At 39.7% G+C, this 22199-nt stretch overlaps 1 long non-coding RNA gene across 1 annotated transcript; it reads left to right on the top strand.

Moving 5' to 3' along the window:
- The first annotated feature begins 4975 nt into the window (after positions 1-4975).
- LOC102386409 lies at positions 4976-20868 on the top strand. Its single transcript, XR_323316.1, has 3 exons — positions 4976-5043; positions 20248-20295; positions 20448-20868. It is a non-coding gene; the product is annotated as an uncharacterized LOC102386409 (long non-coding RNA).
- Positions 20869-22199: the final 1331 nt, after the last annotated feature.

Genomic DNA, 22199 nt, shown 5'->3' with positions numbered 1-22199 from the left:
TTTAAAGTAACAAAATAGCACCACACATTTCCTTCCACTCTTCCTTATTTATTATTTTACTGAAGTGCTAGTGTGACTTCCCCAATGAAATGAAGGAATGGGGTTTCATATTACCAGTAAAAAATATCACATACCTACATCATATTATGCACACACACAATAAAAAGATGGCCCTTGTTCTGAAGGATTAAGCCCCAATTCTTAAAGCTAGTTAGGCAGTAGGATTTAGGCCTTAACACTTTTGATAATCTAGGATTAACTATCTCAATATGTATGAGGAAAGACAAAAGGTGGATAGAGAAGGCAAAAGAGAAACAGAAGATAGGCACACTCTTGATCAACTTTTCATGCAGCCCTGAACCTGAGCTCCTAGACCTGTTCTATTCCCCCCATATCGCCTTGCTTCTTTAAACATAGTACTTCTATAAGAACTACCACCTTCTTGAAAATCCTGGTAATAGGAAAATGGATGTAATGGCAAAGACACCCTCTGAACCCCTGGTCTCCTGGGAAGCTTTTATGGCCTCCCAAGCTTTACAAACTTACTGATCGTGTCTCGCGAGATGCTGACTGAGCAGTTGCCCGATACTACTACCTAGTGTCACATGGCAAAAACTGTGACATGACGCTACTATGTAGTAGTATCAGGCTACTAATACAGTAGTGTCACAAAAAAAGCCATTCATTGGTGCTACTGCACATAACTCAGATTACTGTGCAGTCATTTAGTACTTAAACAAGTACTAAATGACTCTGTAGTAATAACTGTGCAGTCAGTGTCCTGTGTTGATGCAGCTGCTGTGTAGACCAGTGATCTCAACCTCTTTGGACTTGAGATGCCCCACATGGGACTGGAGGCCCCTCTCCATAAACATCTGTGAATTGAGAGACACCAAACTTCAAAAACTAATTTATACATTATGATGTTTACCTCCTAGCATGGGTGGATGATCCTCCAGGCACCCACAAGTCTGAGCCAGCTCTCTTCTGCCTAGCTTATCTCCTCACATCTTGCAGCACCTTTGAAAGGCTCTGGTGGCACCGTGGTTGAAAATCACTTGTCTAAACTACAAACCACTTAGTTATTTTTTAGAACCTCTATCAGACTTTAATCATCATATAAAGATAATCTCTAAGCATAAGAATAACATTATTATAATTTCCAGTTCCTATGAGAAAGTCCAAACTTCCTTCTACACACATACTCATGCTCTTCTCCATCCTCCCCCCTACTAAGGGAATCACTGTAATTGACAGTAGGATCATTAAAGATCATTTTGTGCAGCTCTCATTGACATGAATTGTCTGTGTACAGGAAACAATAAAATGTAGATTCATAGCACAGCTTGTTATACTTAGTTATTGGTACATATAGAATGTCCTACATAACATCAGAAAGTGAACTAAGTGCTTCTGCAATTCCTAGCATAATGAGACAAGTAAAAAATGGAACACCAACATTACTTTGGGTTTTCTTTCTCCAATATTTGCAGTTCTGGCAAATAAGAGTATGTTTCCACTTTTGCAACAGGAAAGGTGCCCTGCAACACTACAGCACAGGAATTATGAAGTTAGAACCCTTTCACAAAAAGAAAAAAAAATCTTTATACAAAACTGATGTTCAAGCCATCATTGCTGACATGTCATTCATACATATGACTTTGTTTTAAGAAAAGGAATACAGTTTATATGAAAGCATAAGAAAAATGATACAATGAATTGTAATAATCCATTTGCAGTCTCTCCATATATTTACATTTTCAAATAAAACAAATATAGACTTGAACTGTTGTTACAGAGTGGCTGATTTGGTGCTACTCTAGAAGTATCTGGAAATACTCTTAAAATATGGATTACCATCCAACAGGCTGTAATGGTATTTCAAAGCTGCCTTTGGCCTATGTTGTAAATCCTTCTTTTTTCATGGGCCCCTGATACAATGGATAGAGGTTTGTAATAGAAATGCTGACACAACCGTGTCTATAGCTCTACGAATGGTGCTGCTATAATTATACTTTATAACTTGAGCACCACTAGATAAGTTGCTAGTTTTTAATCATATTAATCAGTGCTTGAATGTTTCAATTGCCATAAATTATAAAAGTAGTCTGCACTATAAAAATAAGAAGATTGCCAAGCACTAAAGATCATATCTTGTTGTGAAACATAAAAGTATATCCAAACATTTCATTGTAAAATAGAAGAAACTATACTGAAATAGAAACCTTCACTAATTCTCCAGTTTTTGTTTTGTTTCTATTACAAACCACAGGGTTAATTTAATAATCACACTGTTTACTTCATATACATTATAGAAATATCCCTGAATAATATACAGGTTGCATTTGAATCTGACCTGTAATATTGGATTTTTCCTATTAGCAATAAATCAAGTCTGCTTCATGTCAAGGAAACCAAAATCAGGAGCGTTCTTATTCAAAGGAAGGTACTACAGTTATTCTGTATGCACTGCTATTTTCTTTAAAGGCTGGCTTCCAACTGTCACCATGAAGTAAGTAGCAAAATTACCACTGATTTCAGTGGGAGTGGAATAGGGCCCTGGGTGCAGTTTACATAAATATTTCTCTTCCTATATGTGAGTTATCTACAATTTCATTTAAGCAAGCAAAGTTTCCCACTGAAACCAGCTATGTTTGGTGCAGACTGGAGGGATATTACACTTGGGTCTGAAATCTTACTATTTTATCAAGAAAGAGTCCTTAAGGTTTTATTAGAGGTTATTAAAACCAGCCACAGTTTAAACCTGATTGCTTAGAACTCTCTAATACCACAAAGAAATTATTTGCAAGTACTTGCAGGCTACACTAATACATATTTCACAACATAATTTATTCCCATATTATCCATTAGTTATTACTCTCATGTAGTACTGAGTATATAACACATTCTCTAGACAATTGTGTTGCTTTTAAGATATACAATCTAGTTATTTAGTGGAAGTCTCACAAGAGGTCCTGTAAGTAATTAGAGAGAGAGAGGGGTAAAATGTGCATGGGGTACGGGTAATGGAAAAAGTCTGTGCCATGAACATTTCTGAAAATTACAAGAACTGTACTAGTACATGGGAGCTGCCATAGTGTTATTCTGACCCCTGAAGGATGGAAACAGGAGTTAACTTCATATCCATTTTTTCCAATTACTCAGCATACTGTATGAACACCAAACCTTAAACCACAGTAGCAGAATGTATTTGTATCTATCTAGCTTTATCCTGAAGAAATATGACAATAGTTATGCATTAATGATAAACCAACTTTAAAGTGCTGATTTTTGCAGTGCAGCTGAGTTGATAGTGATATTCCTTTCTGGTGCTAGGATGTGTGTCTTTGCAAAGTTGCTGTGAGTTGGTTTCTGTATTACAACTGATAAGAAAGAGGACTGCAGAGATTATGTTTATCAAGATATGCAGAATCCCATTCTCCTCTTCTCAACTGAAAAGTTGTTCAGGTAATTCTTGCTAGGCAGAATCCAGAGTGAGGTGGGAAAGGGCACAAGCAGGTGACAATAAGATGATTCATTTCACCTGGGTTAAGATTTCATCAGCCTTACATTTTTCAGAAAATGCATCCATGAAAAAGAAAGCGGTAATGGGCCTCAATTATGCATGTACAAGCTTGTCTATCTTACAAGAGCCCCTTCCTTTCTGAGCAGATAGGAAAAGTGAGTTGTGATTCTACAAGAAATATTAAAATCACCTGAGTTATCATTTTTCTGTCCATGTCACTGGAGAGGCATTTTTCTAGGTCCTTCCTAAAGGAAATCTATGGCCAATGGGCTACTGTCACACCTTTTCCCTCATCTACTTACTTTTGAGATGCATTTTAAAAGTTGTTAATATACTACCATTTTTATGGGATTAGGATCATTGTCAAAGACCATGTTGCATGTTCTTTTGTACATGTAACAGGTAGATTTAGATATTTTATCTGAGGATACATTTCTCTTGAGCTGTTGCATACATCTCTCGAATTTATAATCATGCTGCTCTAGTAAAAGCTCTAAGACAATGATTTAGCACACTGGGAGACAGCAATACCAGTTGAAAATCTGCAAATATCCCAGTGGAATAATCATCAAGTCTACCTTGAAAATAAAGGAGGACTCCCCAGAATTTTTATGGGGAAGAGGGGATCCGATTTTAAATTTCAGTCGAGCTCTGCTTCCACTCAGCTGTTGCCATGTTCTGAAATCACAGGTTACACTGTGACCTTGTTGAAGAGAGTTGAGCCAGATCTGTTCAATGGGACCATTGTGCAGTGTTGCAGGAGATGTGATGTTGCTCTCTCCACGGGTGTGGCTGAATTAGCCACTATCCAGCCTAATGCTTTTGTGAAGCCACTGTCCAGGGGGGAAACTCCACTGTGAAACTTGTCTCCCGCAAAAGGCATAAGGTTTAACAGGAGAAGAACAAGAGATCGCCCTGACTCTCTCCCCCATCTTCATTCCCAGCTGTCAGGGAATGAAAAGTTAACCCAAACGATTGATGCTCTGTATGATGATATTACACTATCACCGACTGATGCCACTGATGTAATCAAGTTACATAAGCATGGACTAGGCACAAATACATTCATCTGCCTACAGATCTGCAAACCTTCTCCCATCCATTACCCACGAATCCCCCAGCAGTACAGAGGGGGTATATTTTGGCATGCACTATATAACTTTAGCATTGCAGTGCATTGTACAACGTCATCACTATTGATTCCCTCCACCTTCCCCCAGCCCCACTGCTGAAATGTATTTGTAGAGAAAGACTCACAATTTGCATTGCTTGCATCCCTTTAATTTTTTTATGTGCTTGTTCTTGAGGGTTGGGGGAGCGAGTGGATGCTCTTTTTTTCCCCCCTTTCTTTCTTCTTCCCCCCGCTGCCCTCTCTCCACCCTCACACCGTAATTAAAAAGATGAATTGATTTATGATGAACAGCTCCCCAAGTAGCTGCATCTGTGTATGAAATGCTGAAGATCTAATCAGTTTGCCAATCTTCAACTCTCCTGCACGTGGTCTGAGGTTGGAGCAGGTAAGTTATTGGGTGGGAAAAAGCAATATTTTGGAAAAGCAGATGGGCAATCCATTTTTAGGCTGGTGACATTTCAGATCCCCCCCTCCCCATGCGTTTAAAGTCTAGGATTTTCCCCACCACCTTCCAGTTTGCCTTTCTCTTGTGGCATTTGCAAGGATAGTTGTTATCTCAGCTCGCCAGTGGCATTTAACCCCTTCCCACCCCCAGCCCTGGAAACAGGATTATTAAGGATTGCCACCTTAAAGTTTAACAACTTGACCAAGGGGGGTTTCTCTCCCTCCACTGCAGCTATGAAATGCAGCACAAGGCTGCCCAGAGTTGATAACATTTGTCCTAAGGAATGGATGGGAGCCGATTTCACCTTAAATAGATTCCATTACTAAGTGCTCCTTTGACTGCCATATATATCCTCTTCGGCCAAAAAAATATTGCAACCAGAAAAAAAAAAGAAAGAAAAAAAAGACTGCTTGCCCAGAATGCATACATGGTACTCTCCCAGAACAAGAAGGTTATTTAAAAAAAAAAAAAAAAAAAGGAAAGAAAGGAAGAAAACCAGGCTTTGATTTATCACAGAAGGCACTCTCAAAAATACCTACTGCAGTTATTTCACTCAACTGCCAATAATGGCTAGAGCCCTTCACATCAGTGTAATGCAGCAATCCTGAAAGTACCCAGTGCAATTACAAAGCCGCCAAGTTTAGCAATGCCACGGATGGGCTTGTGCCTAGAGAAAAATGACCTTACCCACAACGGTCTCGCCAAATGCTGCCGAGCTTGGTATCAGTCAGTAGGGTAATTGCTGGGCATCACAATGCGTATGCCGGGGAGCCACGTTTTTTACTCCTCTGGGGTCTGCTAGCAATTCACGGCGCGGACGAGCTGCCCATTCACAAGTGGCAAGTTCACCATCCGAGCAGGTAATTCCATAGAGCCGCCGCGCCCCGCCGCGTGCCCAGCCTGCTCCGGGGAGCCCCGCGCCAGGTGGAGCGCCGCGAGCAAAGCGGCCCCGGGAGAGGCGGGGGGCGGCAAGGGGAGAAGCCCCCAAGTCTGAGCGCTCTCGGACAAGACCAGGAGTCTCGATGGCAGATCTCCGCGCGGGGAGCCGCTCAGAGCCCCTCGGTGCACATGTGAAATTTCCAGATCCAGGCGGCGGCCAGAAGACAGCAAGAATCCGAGGTATATTTCACAAGTATCCTACAATAGCGGATCCGATGGGGTTTTCCTGGTACTGTACTGCTATGTGGAAAGCACACAGCGCTGCTGTTTGAAAGGATGTCTCCTGGGTCCTAGCACTCCCACAAGCACAGGGATGGAAAAAAAATCTCCAGATACAGAAGGGGTGGGGGGGAGCAGTTGTCTGCTTGCCCTGAATGATGCTAATCTCCAGTGGAAATGACAAGTGAACAACAAATAACAGGAGGTCTTGATTAATAACCACAATCCACCCAAAATATCCTAAGGAAGAGAGAGAGCAAGAGAGGGGGGGAGAGAGAGAAACTGCAATGCATAAATGATTCCAGTGTTTCTACAAGATCGGCTCATTTGATTGAATGCATTCTCTGGTTTGCTGCAAGTCATAAAGAAGATACTGTTACTGCCACCCAATGGATACTTTAGTACTAGCCAATCCATACACTACCACCGTTTTGCAAGCATTAGTTTAGAAGGCTGATTTTTTTGGAGGAGGAGGAGGAGAGGGGGAGGGACCTTCAGAGACAGGCTTTGGAAAAAGTCCTAACTAGTAGGGGTCTATCCTTGCAGACAGTGACTTTGTGTCCAGTAAATAAAATGCACGGTCTTGTGCTACCACGTGATTTTCTGTTCTTCCTTCCAGGGAGTGGAGGCAGAAGGGAGACAAACCCGGGAAGGATGCTTTGCATACAAGTTACATAGCGATCAGTGCATTTTTTTTCCTCCAGTTTCGGAAGTAAAGTGTTGTTTTAAAAGAGATGATGCATTATCTATTCTTGGATTTTTTTATAAGGCAAACTGTGGGCCTCGCTGTTGCCATGGGATCTTCTTTGTGCCAACTCTCCGAACTGTGTGGGAACAGTTTTATTTCCTTCCCTTCAGGCTTCTTTCTTTTTTCTCCCCCCCCCCTTTTTTGTTTTCCCCTCTTCTTTCTATCCCCCCTATTTTGAAGATCTGTAACAAAATGTAACTGCATTATTGCCAATTAAGACTAACAGCAGCTGCAAGGTGCAGCTAATTAGAAATGTTAATTACTTCACAAAATAAATAGTCATTTGCAGATGCTTATAGTGTTAAACAAATTCTCTGTAAAATCGAACTGGGTAAAATTCTGACCCCCCCTCGATGCACACATGCAGAGCACATGCCAATTCATTCACTCATTAGAGAGATACATAAAGACAGAGTTAAAAACAAAGTGATGCCTGGTATTTAGTAGGTGGGTGAGGGAGTGTGTGGAGGAGGAGTAAAAAAAAAGGCAGAGGAATTCCGTTACTTTCTTAAAGAAATTGAGGCTGAGCACACACAGACACACATAATATGCATGTCTCAACATAATCTCATGTTGCTTATACATCCAAGCATGCTTATGCATTATTTAATGAATGTTATAGAGATATAGATATAAAGCTTTATATCTGTGTAAGCAAAGCTCCTTAAATAATATATAAGCCTACATGGATGCATAAGCAACACGAGATTATGATGGGATGTGGATATTCCAGGTTCTTTGTGGTAAAGTGTGTAGAAGAGCATCGGAAATGATTAATTCCCTTGCCATCAATTTTCCTGAGTAGATGAGCATGCACAGAAGTATTGGAGTTTATTAAGTATTATGATAAAAGGTTAATGATGGGCAGTATGGGAATTGTAGGCTGCAAGAATCATGGGAGTTGTGGTAAAGTTAGCTTGAGCTTAATCTTCTGGTGCAGAATGTCACACGTTCTAATGAATTTGAAAAAAAAAAGGCAATCTTGAAGTGACTGGAATGCAACAACTAGTAGTTAAAAGTCATTCTGAGGGGCTGGAAATCAATAATCCTAGTTTACTAGGTGATTAGATACTACTGTGATGGCCAATCATTTTTATAGATAGGTAAGATGGACATGAAAGAAAAGTCATTACCAAAGAGAATCAAGCTGAAAAACAACATTTAGCAGACATCTTAAGTCTGATCAATGAGTCACAATGTACAACTGGAATGCTGAGAGCTCTAGAATCCCTTGTAGCAAAGCGGAGTAAGTACTGGAAGGAAAATCAGTCCCCTGGTTAAAGCTTTGGACAAGTACTCAAGACATCTTGGTTCAGCTCCTGGATCTGATACAGATTTCTTGTGACAATGCAAGTCACTGAATCACTGTTTCCGTCCCTCTTCTGTATAATGCGGGATAACATTTTTTTCTAACTCATGTAGGAGCAATTGAGGATAAAAATTCATTAATGTCTGTGAGGCGTTCAGATACCATAGTGACGGGAGATGCATAACAGCCTAGACAGATATCAGTTGGCTGAAAGACTGTCTAGAGGAAGGAAAAAGAAGAAAATGTTGTGGAATGCAGAGTGTAGAGCAAAACATTTAGTATCTGATATATTTATTATAGTGGCTACAGTTAGAGAAAAGCAGTACTAGACTTGAAACTATAGAGTTTGAGGGTAGGCAGATACATAAAATACTCCATGTCTAAATGTAGGTTATTTTTTTCCCTTATTTACAACTAATACTGTGTAGGTGTATATATGTGCTAACCTTCCTAAGCACCATGCTGAGTCCTCACTTAATCTTGTCCTCCGTTTGAGAGATCCAGCATTTGACAGAGGGCAAGCAAGGATGTGCAGAATGTGTATTAACATCTTCAGTGTAATATATACCAAATCTATAAAATACCAAAAACAGTATGGTTAGGGGGATGAGGGAAAGACCCTGATGGGCTCTTGATGAGGAGGAACCCGTGTACATTTTGATATATTACATACAGTGGAGCTTTCAGGTGGTATTTGCATCTCTTCTATATGGAAAACAAAGAACTTCAGTCATCTCCATGGTGCTGTCATACTGTGAGGATATTCTTCTAGGTTGACACCCTGCTTTAGAGAACCAGGGTTTCCAAAAGGAGCAAAATTAGAGGTGTAACAAGCAGGTTTGTGCCCCCCTGTGGGCTGGGGTGAACGTAAGCGTGATTCTGAGAGAGGAGTGCAGGAATCTAACCTATGCTTTGGGAAGTCCAAAACAGTCCCTGCCAGCTGCTGCTGCTACCACCATCAATGTATTCTCTACTGCCCTGGCTTTCCTCTTGAAGCTGCAGAAGCAGGGTATCCTGCACCATGTGCAGCAACTTCAAGAGCAATGCCACAGGCATGCAGACTTCACAGGATGATTCCTGAAGTCAGTGGGAGTCATTTAATTGATTGCTGTGGATCATAGATCATAATCATTATTTTTTAGCTGCCAATCTTCCCTTCTTAACTTGGTACCCAAAGCTGGTGTCCCTTTTGCCCAACCCTACTTAAACTACTGAGCATCTTGTTCTAAGTATTGCTTTCAATGCTGTTAAATTTGATCAATATTGGATTAATTAATAATGTAGCATATACTATTCTATGATGTGTATATACTTCGAGGCAATGTGTCCTTTGAAATCAGGCGGAGGTCCTACCTACTTCTCAACAGATCTCTTAGTAAAAATGTATTGTGGAAAGGGACTTGTGCAGTCAATGAAAACTTTTTTTTAATAATTAATATTTATAATGAAATGAATGGAAGAGTAGGTGGCTCAGAAGATTGCTAAAATTATATAGCATCTTTCACTTTTAGATGGTTTATTCAAATACAGTTCAATATTATAGCAACCAAAGACTACTACCACCTAGTGGCTATTTGGTGTTCTGTACAACTACTCTGGTGGTCTCTGTATGCTTTCCAGGTGCCCATCTCACAGTTACCTATTATTAATTTTTTTAGAGCAGTGATTGTCAACCAAGGTGCCATGCACCCTGGAGTCCTTTGAGATCCTATCAAAGGTGCTGCCAGCTGTTTGTTATACAATGTTACCACTGTTCGGTGTGCAAACATATTTCACAAAATAAATCCAAAGTTTTAAAAAGGAATCCAGAGTGTCAAAAACATTCTGACTTGTGGGTTTTTTGAGTTCTTTCCAACTGAACAATTGCTCTGTCATTTTTCTGTAGTTAAATAAAGAGTGAAAAATAAGAGTTGTCATGTTCCAAGGGGTGCTTTGAGCATAATGAGGGGTGCCTTGAGCCTAAGGATGACTGAATGGACTTTCAGCCTGGTGCTTTCCTTGGCTTTGCTTATGCTTCATCTTCTGCTTTAGTGAGGGTGTTCATTTCCAAAGTTGCACTCCTAAATGAAGAGATAAAAATTCAGAACTTTCCATATATTCCCCTGTTCCGTAGTTTGATCTTTTACATACAATCAGAACAAATCTAATCCAGTTCTATTACACTTAATAATTCTTTCTTGCATTTTAGATAATTATCAATTTTTGGAGGGCTGTGTTAAAATCCAGACCTAGGGTAAAAGGTGATGATCACTTTCTTGGATTTGAAAGGTAAACATTTGCTATTGCTGAAATTACCGTAACGAATAATTTATGTAAGCACATCTGTGCAGAATAACCCCATTCCTCCCATGCTCTTTCTTCACCTGCTGTAAAAAAGTCTAAAACTTAGATTGAGTTTCTACAGCATGGAGTTTGTGCAATGCCTATAAAATTCCTGCCTGATGTCTGTGCGTGTGGACACATAACAACTGATGAACTGTTCAAAAAGTCACTTACTGGGAATCAGTGAAAACTGGGTGAAGTGCTGTGGCTCTGACACCACAGGTGGAACTAAACACCCAGCTCAGGATACCTCACAGTGGGTGAAAGGGGTGGGGGGAGAATGCTTGCACCCATGCTTTGTGAGTCTTTGGGCACTGGTGGCCTGTGGGTGATGCTATTGTTTTTCCTTGTTTCCTAAACGTGAGTTTTATAAAAACTTCAGTAGCCTGTATATGACTGAAGCCTGCAGTGTGTGTGCCTGAGAGGGGAGGGGAGAGGACCCATGTTTGGACCCATGACTTGTGGTTCCCAGGGGGTAGAGGGAATGGTGATGGGCTGTGGTTAAGTAGAGGTGAGGATACAGCTAATACGGTTGTAAAAATACAGCTTTTATTGAACGCGCAGTGTAAGGGAGTTCATTAATAAAAAGCTGGCAACAAAAAGAGAAAAAAATGGGGGCATTAGAGTTCTGACTGTGTACCAGAGCAGCCAGTTGCATCAGTCTGTATAAAGGTAATGAGAAGCAATGCAGTGTGGGATTCCTGGAGGACTGACTAGACTTATATCTTAGAATGTTTGGAGTCCAGCACAGAACCCAAATACCAGTTTGTGTCTGACTGTGTCTTTATGCACCTCTAAAGTGTGAATGCATTTGCACTGATTTTCCAAGAACAATTTTGAACTGTTCTGGGCAAATTTAAACTGGTTTAACAGGCTCATGCATCTCCTGCTTCAGGTTTAAATTGCATGTAAACTGTTCTAAGTGTTATGGTATCCATGTCCTTTGGGCACTATTACAATAGAAGTAAAAATAATGGTCTCATCCTAGGGTGTGCAAAGATGTAACACTTAGAGCCTTCTAATTACACCATAAACCCCAAGGGTGTGTCCAGATGACTGCAGCCATGTGGTATGTAGCACCACAAACACGTCTGCAGCACCACATACCGCAGTCAGGTGCTCTCTGTGCTGCAAGGGCATGTTGCCCATGCATGCGCTGCTCCAGGTTTCTTTTGCTGTGGGTTTTTTTGACCCCTGGATATCTAGGGGTCAAAAAAACCCATAAGGAAAAAAAACCCAAAGCAGCGCACAAATGGGTAGCGTTTGCCTCTGAAAAGTGGAGCCAGGCCACCCAAAACTGTACTGTGCCTGCCAGCCAGGCTCCATGAGGCAGAATCTCTGTTGCTGCATCCCAGGGAGGCCCATAGGACCCCTGGTAAGGCTGCTGGGGCCAGCCTAGTGCTGGCCCCAGCCTCCCCTAATATCCCCAGGGTAACTTGCAATGTACCAAAGCATGAACAACACATGCCTCTGGAGGCTGGGGAGCATGCAACCACCCACAGATGGTAGCAGCAGTGGCGGCAGGTGGGGAGCTTCCGCAGGCGGCTGCGGTGGTGTTGGCAGCAAGGAGGGGAGGGGTGGTGAGCGGCAACCGCCCATAGCTGATGCTTCTCTCAGGGGGTGCACTGCCAATCTCAGGTGCATGTGCACCCCCTACGTGTCAACCAAGTGCCAAAGTACATGTGGCATGGGCATTCCCCAGAGACAAGTAGCTGCGGTGCAAAGACTGATTGAAACTTCCTGGAACAATTCGAAAGCACACTGGGAAAGTCAAGTACTATTTTGAGCTGATCCTCTTTGACTTGTTTCCATGTTTTGTGCTGTCACACAGCATTTCATGCCTAGTGTTTGATTAGTCCTCCAGCATTCCAAACTGCACCACTCCTCACTCCCTAAAACCCATTCAGGAACTACTCTGGGAAACAATCAGGACTTTATTATGCAAATATATTTTTGTCTTCAAAGGCCACACTCCATCATCATCATCAGTCCCTTGATAAGTGGATGATAGTCTTCCAGTAAATAGGGAAGATATTGGTGAGTCTGTAGATGACTGAAGAGGCTGATCTGCGATCCTCATGTTCATGTTTGGATGTGGCAAATAATTCTAGGAGGAAGGAGTAGATCCTGGTGATATTGGGTCATGGGTTTTCTCTGCATCTCTCTTGTCTGTCTGCCTCCATAGTGAGGCAAGTTTAATCAAAATGGTCAAGGCCTTGTTACATATCATGGCATCATTGTGGATGATGCAGTGCTTGGCTCTCCCAGGTGTTGATATTAATATTGTATTTCTTCAGATTGGCTTTCAGGTGCCCTTTTTTTTTTCTTTTGTCCATTTTGACCATTGGTGACCTGGGAGTATAGGACCTGTTTTGGGAGCCTGGCCACCAGGCATCCTTATAACATATTCTGTCCAATGGAGATGGTGCCATATAAATACAACTTCCCAGAAGCAATGGGCAAAAATCACAAGGAAACCCCTCAACCCCTACTTCCCCTCCCACGCCCCAGTTGAACTTGGCACCCTGCTCCCCGGGATCTGTAGTATGGAGGTGAAATTAACAAGGTACGGAGGTGAAATTAACAAGGCTTTCCAGGGTGGGGGTTGGAAAAGCCAGGGAATTTTTGGGGTGACTCCAGAGCACCCACCCTCCTGGTACCCATGAACAGGGAACCACAGAGCACCTACTGCCAACACCTGGCAACTCCTCCACTCCAATGCTCTTGCCCCAATTCCTGTCTTCCTCCCCCTCTAGGGGGAATCCTAGGAAAACTCCAGGAACTGACCCTTGAATGGCATGATGGACTTAGTACTCTATCACCTCTGATGGCATTTTGGCAGTAATACAATCCCTAAAGGCGAGGGTTCTACTTAGAACCCTTAGCAGCATGTTTGGATACTTCTGTCCAAGGACAATTTGTGAACAGGTTTCCAATCAGTGACATTCTTGGAACCGTTCAAATGTTATGTCTGTCTGCACCCTACTAGTTTCTATTGATCTGTATATGGGAATGTGGAAGACTTTCAGATGAATGCAACTGGAGTAACAAGAGCAACAATAACATGCACCTTTATTGCCACTATATCTTTTTGGTATCTGTCATGTCATAAACATAGTTATTTGACATCATTCATAGAGTTTTCAGGAAGAAACAAGATTATCAAAAACTGAAAAAATCCAAACAAGAAACCTCATATAAAAAGGGAACCAAACTACATAGTACCACAACTATAACATGAAAACAAATATCGAGCCAACAAAGACGCAATGTTTTCTACTGCCACTTCTTGTTTTCCCCTTTTCAAGTTGCCTTTTCCTAAATTCACCATAATAAAAATTCTTTTCTGTCCATTTTTGCCATGATTACTAAAGTGCTCTTGTGAGCTTTTTGAGTATTACCAAGAGTATTGGGTGACACTACAACAATTGTTTTTACACTTAGACATTAGTTTGTTTAGTTATGCAAACTATACCTAAAGTTATGCAAACTACAATGCCTCCCGCCTTCAGCTATTATAGTGAATGGATTGCTTGGCAGAAACATTCTGAAAAACAGCCATTTTTAGATAAGCATTACAGAATATTTACAGAAAGTGAATTTTAAATACATTATCAGTTATGGTAGAGCTTGATTTGATAAGTTAAATATAAGATCAAAGAACATAACTCATCTTCAGGTATCATCATACAAATTCAAGTTCTGAATATATGTAAAATCTCACCATGGATTTCAACCAGAGAACCAAAAATTTTTACCAAAACTATTCAGCAAGGAACTGATATATTGAATAGTCATGCCATATGTCAGTAGGTAGTAGAATGCAGAAGTACCAGTTCATTTTATCAAAAATATTCACTACAGTTTCATTTGGCTAACTCCTATCACTTACAGGTAAGTAGTTCATAGGGTTCTCTCACACACTCATTGAAAATTGTTGATCCCAGTCCCACAAAGAACCAAGAAACCTCACTCCTACTGAAACTATGCACAGAATCTTGCATTAAAGATGCTGTCAATACAGACACAAAAACATTCATGCAAAGCAGTGAACATCTGTAACAACTGTTATATAATGAACAACAAAATTAAGTCTGTTTTGTGTTCAATTCCAGAGAAAATGTCTTATTGTATGCTATGCTCACTGAGTACTCTGTACCTTCAAATGCTCCTGGTTTTATCATGTACTCCATTTTGGTGCAATTTTGTAACTGATATAATAATATCAATCTTTGGGTATACACCAACAGTAGGAGGCAATGTGAGCTAGTGCAGTTGGGCTAACCTTTTTTTGGCAGGGATGCTGTAAGATCTGCTCCTGCCCTATCTGCTGCCGTGTTCCCTGCTTCTTCCCTGTTCTGCCATGTGCCATCTGTAAAATGGTGGAAATGACATTTCCCTTTTCTGTATATCATGCTAAGCTTATACAGTTGAAAGTAACACCACAGACAATGTGAGTATTTTTGTTATGACTATAGAAATACTATTTGGGAGTGGTTCTTTGAGAAAACAAGTTCTAGTGATTCACAATGTTTAAAGAAGATGGAATTATATAAAAGAATAATAAGCTTGGTCTTCCTGAGACTCACTGCTTTAACTTAATTTAGCACAGGATAATGCCTAAATAATTAAATGCTCATCTCTTGCACATTTTTAATTTTATTAAAATGAATGGGTATTTTTTTTTGTTTCTTTGTTCCCTCAGTAGTATATCTAAAGAGAAGGAGACATTAGTCCATTTACCTTCCCAAATATCTAACCTGCCTCAATTAACTGATTCACAAGATTGCTCTTTCTTTTTCGGTCGGGAAAGAATGGTAGGCTAACCCATTCCTCAGGAAGAGGTTTTGTTGGTATTATTTTCTTCATTTTTTATTTTCTAAGATTTAAAAGTGTGTGGTAATGAGTCCTCCTCTTACTACATTTTCATTACAGAATGCCCTGCAACATGACTCTGATCTGATTCCCATGAATTTCAATGGAAGGTTGAATCATACCCACTATTACTAGCATCCTGCTAGCAGCCATAAATTAGTATTTCTTGTATTGTTTCACATTTGTTAAACACCACTTTATGTCATTTATTAGGGGCTGCAATGGACTAATTTTTTAGAATTGTTTGGAAATGTTTCAGGGAAATATTTTTGGTTGGATAATGCCAGGTGTTAAAACCAAGACTAATGGTAAGAAGGACTGTTTTGAGGAATCTCCCATATAAAAATAATTGGAGAACAAGTGAAAATGTTAATTGTTGAAACATGTCAACATTTTCAAAACAAGAAGTTAAAATTTTGGACTCAGACAGTAATTCACTTTCATTCTGAAACAAAAATGGTGTGGAGGGGGGACGAGACAAGGGTAAAAAAAAATTGGTTTTGATAACACTTGACATTTTTTAAAATGAAAAATCTGTAACATCCAAGGTCTTGCTTCAGGTACATGAACTTTTTAAGTTTTATTTTTAGTTTGAATTTGGGGTAAGAAATAAACGAATGCTAACAAACATCTCCTTTGGGTTTTATAGAACCGACTGGAATTCTGAGATGTAAGGTCAAACTAGCACATTCCTATGATGCCTTGTCCTGGTCTTTCATTTTCTTTTTTTCCACCACTGTTTTTGAACTGCTGTCAAACATTTTAGAAAGCATGCTGTTTAGCACTGCAATCGTGATCATTATTAAAACAAACAGGTTGATGCACATGCATTAAAAACTGTGCAGCCAGATGGGTTGGGGTCAGAGGCTTCCAAGGGTTTCAGTGCTTTGGTGCTATAGATAAAGGAAATACGGAAGAATAAATATGAGCACACAGCTACTGCAGTAGAACATTTATTTTGAACTTCTTCATTTGGTAGAGTGCCACTTCAGGGCTTGGTCAACTACCAGTAATTGTTGTGACATGATAGAGATGCAGAACAAAAATGGGCATCAGTGACCGCATAACTTTAGGATGTAGAAAGCTACTTTTTCTAGAAATCTATTTATGGCCTTTCTTAGAACTGCAGAAAGATAAACCAACATGAGTTCTCCTCAAAGTAGATATGGCCATCAGAAGCTTATTATCTCTAATTGTTACTGGTCAGTAGCTCAGCAGTGCAGCCTTGGTATGTTATTGATCCAGGTTGTTGTCATAGATGATTGCAATACTGTTCAGAGGGTACTGCTTTAATTGCTCCTATGGCTTACAGTGCATAAGAGGTTATTGCCACCTTAGAAAAGAGAGCCCTTATAGAATCAGAGAATACTAGTGATGGGACCTACATGCCCACTCTCTGCCCCTTCGGCACAACTTCATCAACTCCAGTGGGCACTAAGGCCTAGTTCATAACTGTAGAAGATTCACCAAAGATAATATTGGATGGCCAGGAAAGATCCATGATGCCTGGATTTTTAGAACTTCTTGCCTGCTTTCTGGAATGAGCAAGGGAAAACATAGCTTTCCAGATCACTATAGACATTTATGGAATTATAATTCTTCCAATCTCTTCAGGAAGATCCTACTTACCTTTTGGCTTAAGAAATGAGTTACAGGATATTTGGACAAGAGAAAGACTGGAGGATGGAGGGGGAACATGAGGCAAATGAGTAATTGTATGTACACCTGTTCAGTCAGTCCTTGTGTTGAAGAATGTCACTGAGACACACACCCCTGAAAACATAGAAGAGTTTTGTTTAAACAGAGAATACATAAACTAGAGAGGTATTCAGCACTTATTTCCCTGGATTATGTCCCCTGAACTGGTCAAAGAATAGAAGGAGAATCCTAGCTATATGGATAGCACTGAGAAGGCTGCAGCATTTTGAAGTGTGCATGCTAGAATAGAGAAGAATCTTTGCCATAAATTCACTTTAATGATGATTCTGGTGAAGTGCAAAATCACTGTAAAATAAATAAAACTGCACAGCAATTGGTTTGAAGACAAATGATAAAAATGCTGAGGAAAAGTTTAAAAATAGACAAGACTGGCTTGCATTTATAATGCACATTTGGAATAGCTCTGCAGCCTGATTTTGACATTTATTTTACAAAAATTAACTGTAGCTAAACTTTCAGTGTACTGCTATATTCTGACCTAAACTCCATTGTCTTGCTTTTCCTCTTGCTGTATCTGTGACTACAATAAGCATAGCTGCTAAGCCTGGTGTTTGATTTCTTTTTTAATCCCCGTGGTGATACCTTAAGTAGCAAAGTGAGTGGAGGTCTCAGTCAACCAGTAGAGGGAGCAAGTATCAAACAGCTTGTGAAGAGGATGGCATGTTTGGCCAATGGTTGTGCAAGCTGCAGAAATTTGAAGAAATAAAAGCATTATACTGTTAAATCTCTGGCATAAAGATGCCATTTGGATCACAACATGTGGTGTGTTTGAGGTTGGAAAGCAAGTTAAAAGCTAAACTAGAACTTTTTACCTCTGCCTAATACAGAGCCACCAGAAAAATCCACATTTGCAGCTGTATTGGGATATGAGAATTAATACTTACTGGTAGAACTCTTTTCTGTGGCAGGTTAAGACAAGCTGTCAAATTGGGGTGAAATATGAGCTGCTGAATCATAAAGATCATAGCTGACCATAAAAATCTCCTTCTGATTAGATCCCAGGTATATGGGGTTTTGCCACAGTTTATTGGATGCTTGATGGGAAGCTGTGCACTACATCATTCTTGGGTATAGTGGTGACACTGGTTGCAAAAATATGGTTCAGATCTCTATAGGATAGGCAACTTTTGGGAGTAGAATAACCAGCAGTCCTGTTTTCTTCCTAGATTCAAAATCACAGGGCTGGTATGACTTCTCAAATAGGTATGTTTTCCCAGGTGTGTGAATTCACCACATAAGGTGCACCGGACCTCATACAAGCATCTGAATGTGTAGATGGCATCCACTTAGAGACAGTGGAGGATACACATATGCCTAGACAGGTCAATGCACATGTGATATAATGCAAAGTGGGCTAGCAGTAGAGGGAAAGTGGAAAGTGTATCCACATGAATCTTAAAAAAGAAAACAAACCCACTATGAAATAGATTTATTTTTGTTCCAAAGTGGATTATCTACTGAAACTTATTATGCCAAATGATTTAATGTAAAAAGAAAAGATATGTGTGAAACCAAGGCCAGTTTGTTTTTATATGAACAAACTGAAGCTTATCCAGTTTAACATGTTCATGTAGACAAGTTCTTAGAAGAGTCCTGAACAGGAATATAAGTTATCAAGAAACATCTCTTTTTGTACACTGACAGATGATTCACTATACAGTAGTGACAGATGTAGTTCAGTGAAGGACACTGTAGAGCTTCTGAACCAATTCAAGTAAAAACATTCTTGTTAAAATTAATGAATTCAAGGTAGTTACGTGATGCAGTATTACTAATTTCTCTCCTTCCCCAACACATACAAATTAATTTTTTTTCTACTAACTAAATGACTTGCTTAACTTGTCGATTGCAATGAATCTTCTAGTCATTAGTGATAAATTAGCAGGGTCAGTTAATTGTCTTAGTAACTTAAGGTTGCAAGTATGCTAAGAAAAAAAAAACCACAACCAGACCCAATTCTGTTCTCAGTTATAGTCTGTGTAGATGAAAGTAACTTAACTGAAGTCAATGGAACAACACCAACAGGAAATAGCATAAGAAATGAGACTCCAGCCCATGGTATAGATGGGGACAGCTTTTACAGAATGGAGCAGACTATTTTATTGTAAAGGCTAGAATGTAAGTTACATATCTAGATGCAAGTTGTTCTGAAAATGGGTATATGGATTTTACCATAGATTCTATGCCAACTGGCATAGCTGTGAGTGTACAGTGGGCCAGGCTGTGGGGAATGAGACTAAGAGATAATAAAAATAAGTAACTTCATGGAGGAGGAAAAACAGGAGGAGGGGCTAAAATGAGATAAGCCAGGTGGTAACTTCTTTCAACTCTACTTGTCAGGCACTGGTTTGATTAAAGGAATTGAGTTGCACCACTAATGAACACCCATCCAGTTCTACCAAGTTACATTTTACCACTTACTGGCAATCTTTCAATCAGATGAGACCTGCCATGCAAACTACATCTCCATTAGTATGTCTAGAATTTGTGCCAGCCCTGTTATACATGCTGTGCTTCTACAGTATGTATTTTAAAGTCTGCTCAGTTGCAAAATAGCCACAGTATAAATAGTGTAAATGATTGCAGCGTAACAAAGGCTTTTGTGTGCTAGCAGTAAAAGGGTTAAAGTAAAACTGTTTTTAATACTGCAGTAGGGGGTTCTCTGTTGCTGTTTGAATCATTCACCAAGTCTATACAGAAACATGAGAGCCTTGGTGGGAGAGTATTGTATGCTATTAAAATGGTCTGTGGCTAAGGGACAACTTTACAGCATAAACAAATTATGAGGCTTCACACAGCTTAATAAGGATGCCAGCTTTTCCTGACATGAATCTGTAAACATTTTTATCAAACTTTTGTCAGCCAGCTTCTGAAATTCAAATTCTCCAAGGTTGAACATTTACTTTTCCCATCTCTATTTCATATGTTAATTATTCTCTTGAAATGAGAAGCATCAGAAAGAAATACTAGAGCTTCTTTTTTTCTTTTCTTTTCTTTCTTTTTTTCGCTACAGAAGATCTGTACTGCGCAGAGAACACGCTTCAGACAATGAAAAATGAAGGTCAATAATTAATAAGATTTACAAGAACATCCCTGTATAACTTTGGTCTACAAACCTGGAAGAAACAACTTCCATTTGAATGTGTAGCTTTGCCCTGCTTTATCTTAAACATACCAATTTGTTTCAAATGTCAGTCTTCTTTCTTGTTACAGGAGCAACAAGCTGTTTCTTACAAGAGCAACAGGGACGGTGTAGCATTTCTTGAAAGAAGAGAAGCATTGGCAATGCAAGGGAGAAAGTTTTGTTTTGAGCAGTGGAGATAGATGAATCAGGACAAGGAGAGGAAGGGAAGGCAGAAGAAAAGCAAAGGAGAATGGAGGGGTCTGAAATGAAGGCAATGTGATTAGAATTTTGATGAAGAGGCATTGACAAGATGAAAGATCTTTCTCTCTTTGCTCCCTCTCCCTCTCATTTCCAGTGGGTAAAATCTGTCCTGTTGACACACACTTGCTCTCTTTTTACAACACAACTCTGGAACAAATAGGATTCATGATCAATGGTAGTGGCATGGCCCCAGTGACAGATCCCTGCCTGGGAGGATGGCTAAGCAGCTGCCTCTCTTCCTCCTTCACTCTTCACCAATTCAGGAATTTTCAAACTGTTGTGAGTTCTCTTATTTTATGATTCCTATAACTAAATAAAAATATGTACTGCGTGTGACAACATATGTACATATCCCAGAATGAAATGGATTTGAGGATTTTAAGCCTTCTGCCTCACAACATGCATCATTAAAGCTTATTCATCAAGACTAAGGATAAACCTCCATTGGTTGATATAACTCACTAATCAAGGAAGAAAGTATCATTGGGAAGGATCAACTTTATGTTTGCCATATCATATTACCAATTCTTCAGTATTATGCACAGACTATTGGACCTCTGGGTGAAATTTCCATCTTTCAATGGGCATAAAGTCCATTGAAAATGTATTTGTAGGATCAAGGTCTTTGTTATGAGTATTACAGATGAAAGTGTACATTCTTCCTCTGAAATACTGTCCTCGGTATTTCGGTGTGGTACTTCACTATGTGTATAATATAGACTTAGAATAGACTACTCACATGCTTACATAGTTCAATGCATGTTAAAATACCTGAACCAATTACTTCAACAAAGTCTGGCATTACAAGTATGCAGGAACATTTTACAAGTGTTAAAGATTGTTAAAGCCTGTATCTGAGACAAATACAGTGCTTCCTGAACAGTCCTACTCTCATATTTATTTTGTTCTTCAGTAAAGAGCTCAGGTGAAATTCTGACCTCAACAAAATCAATAGTAAAACTTCCACTAACTACAGGATTTCATTTCTGATCTTCTACTCGTGTCCAATTTCAGTAGGAATTTTGTCTGACTGGGAAGTCAGTAAGAAGTTAATTACACACTAATCTACCTTGTTCATGGGGGCTGTATGGAGGGGGAGTTGATATTTATGCAGTATTTTGTAGCTATGAAGCAAACCGTACCTTCTGAATTTGGTTAGTGGGTTTACATTTAGTAGGAAGAAGTAGAAAAAACAGTTTGATGGTGATTTTAAAAAGTACTTAAAAAGTTAGACTGTCTATATAGTAAATTTAAGTTATCTATACAGATTCTTGAGTGAAACCAAGAGCAACGCTGAGAGAAATCTCTATTTATACCTATTCTACACATGTTCAAGCCCAAATTAATCAGAATAAATGGCTCTGATATGTGCCTGAGTGGTGGGCTTTGCAGCATCATATCTAGGCTCTCAAGCCATTTTTTACTACTCTTCAGACCTTTGTCTATGGTGTGCCTGATGGGGATCACTTGTGTTAACCCTGGAGTAGCCTACACATCAGTGTTGTGTTTGGACTGGTTTATGCATCTGTTTACAATGAAATATCTAAATCATTTTTAATTAAAACATTTACTTACCTTGA

The sequence above is a fragment of the Alligator sinensis genome, unplaced genomic scaffold (genome assembly GCF_000455745.1).
Source record: "Alligator sinensis unplaced genomic scaffold, ASM45574v1 scaffold348_1, whole genome shotgun sequence".
NCBI lineage: Eukaryota > Metazoa > Chordata > Crocodylia > Alligatoridae > Alligator > Alligator sinensis.
Note: the sequence above shows the minus strand (reverse complement) of the source record. Positions and strands in the feature narration are given on the sequence as shown.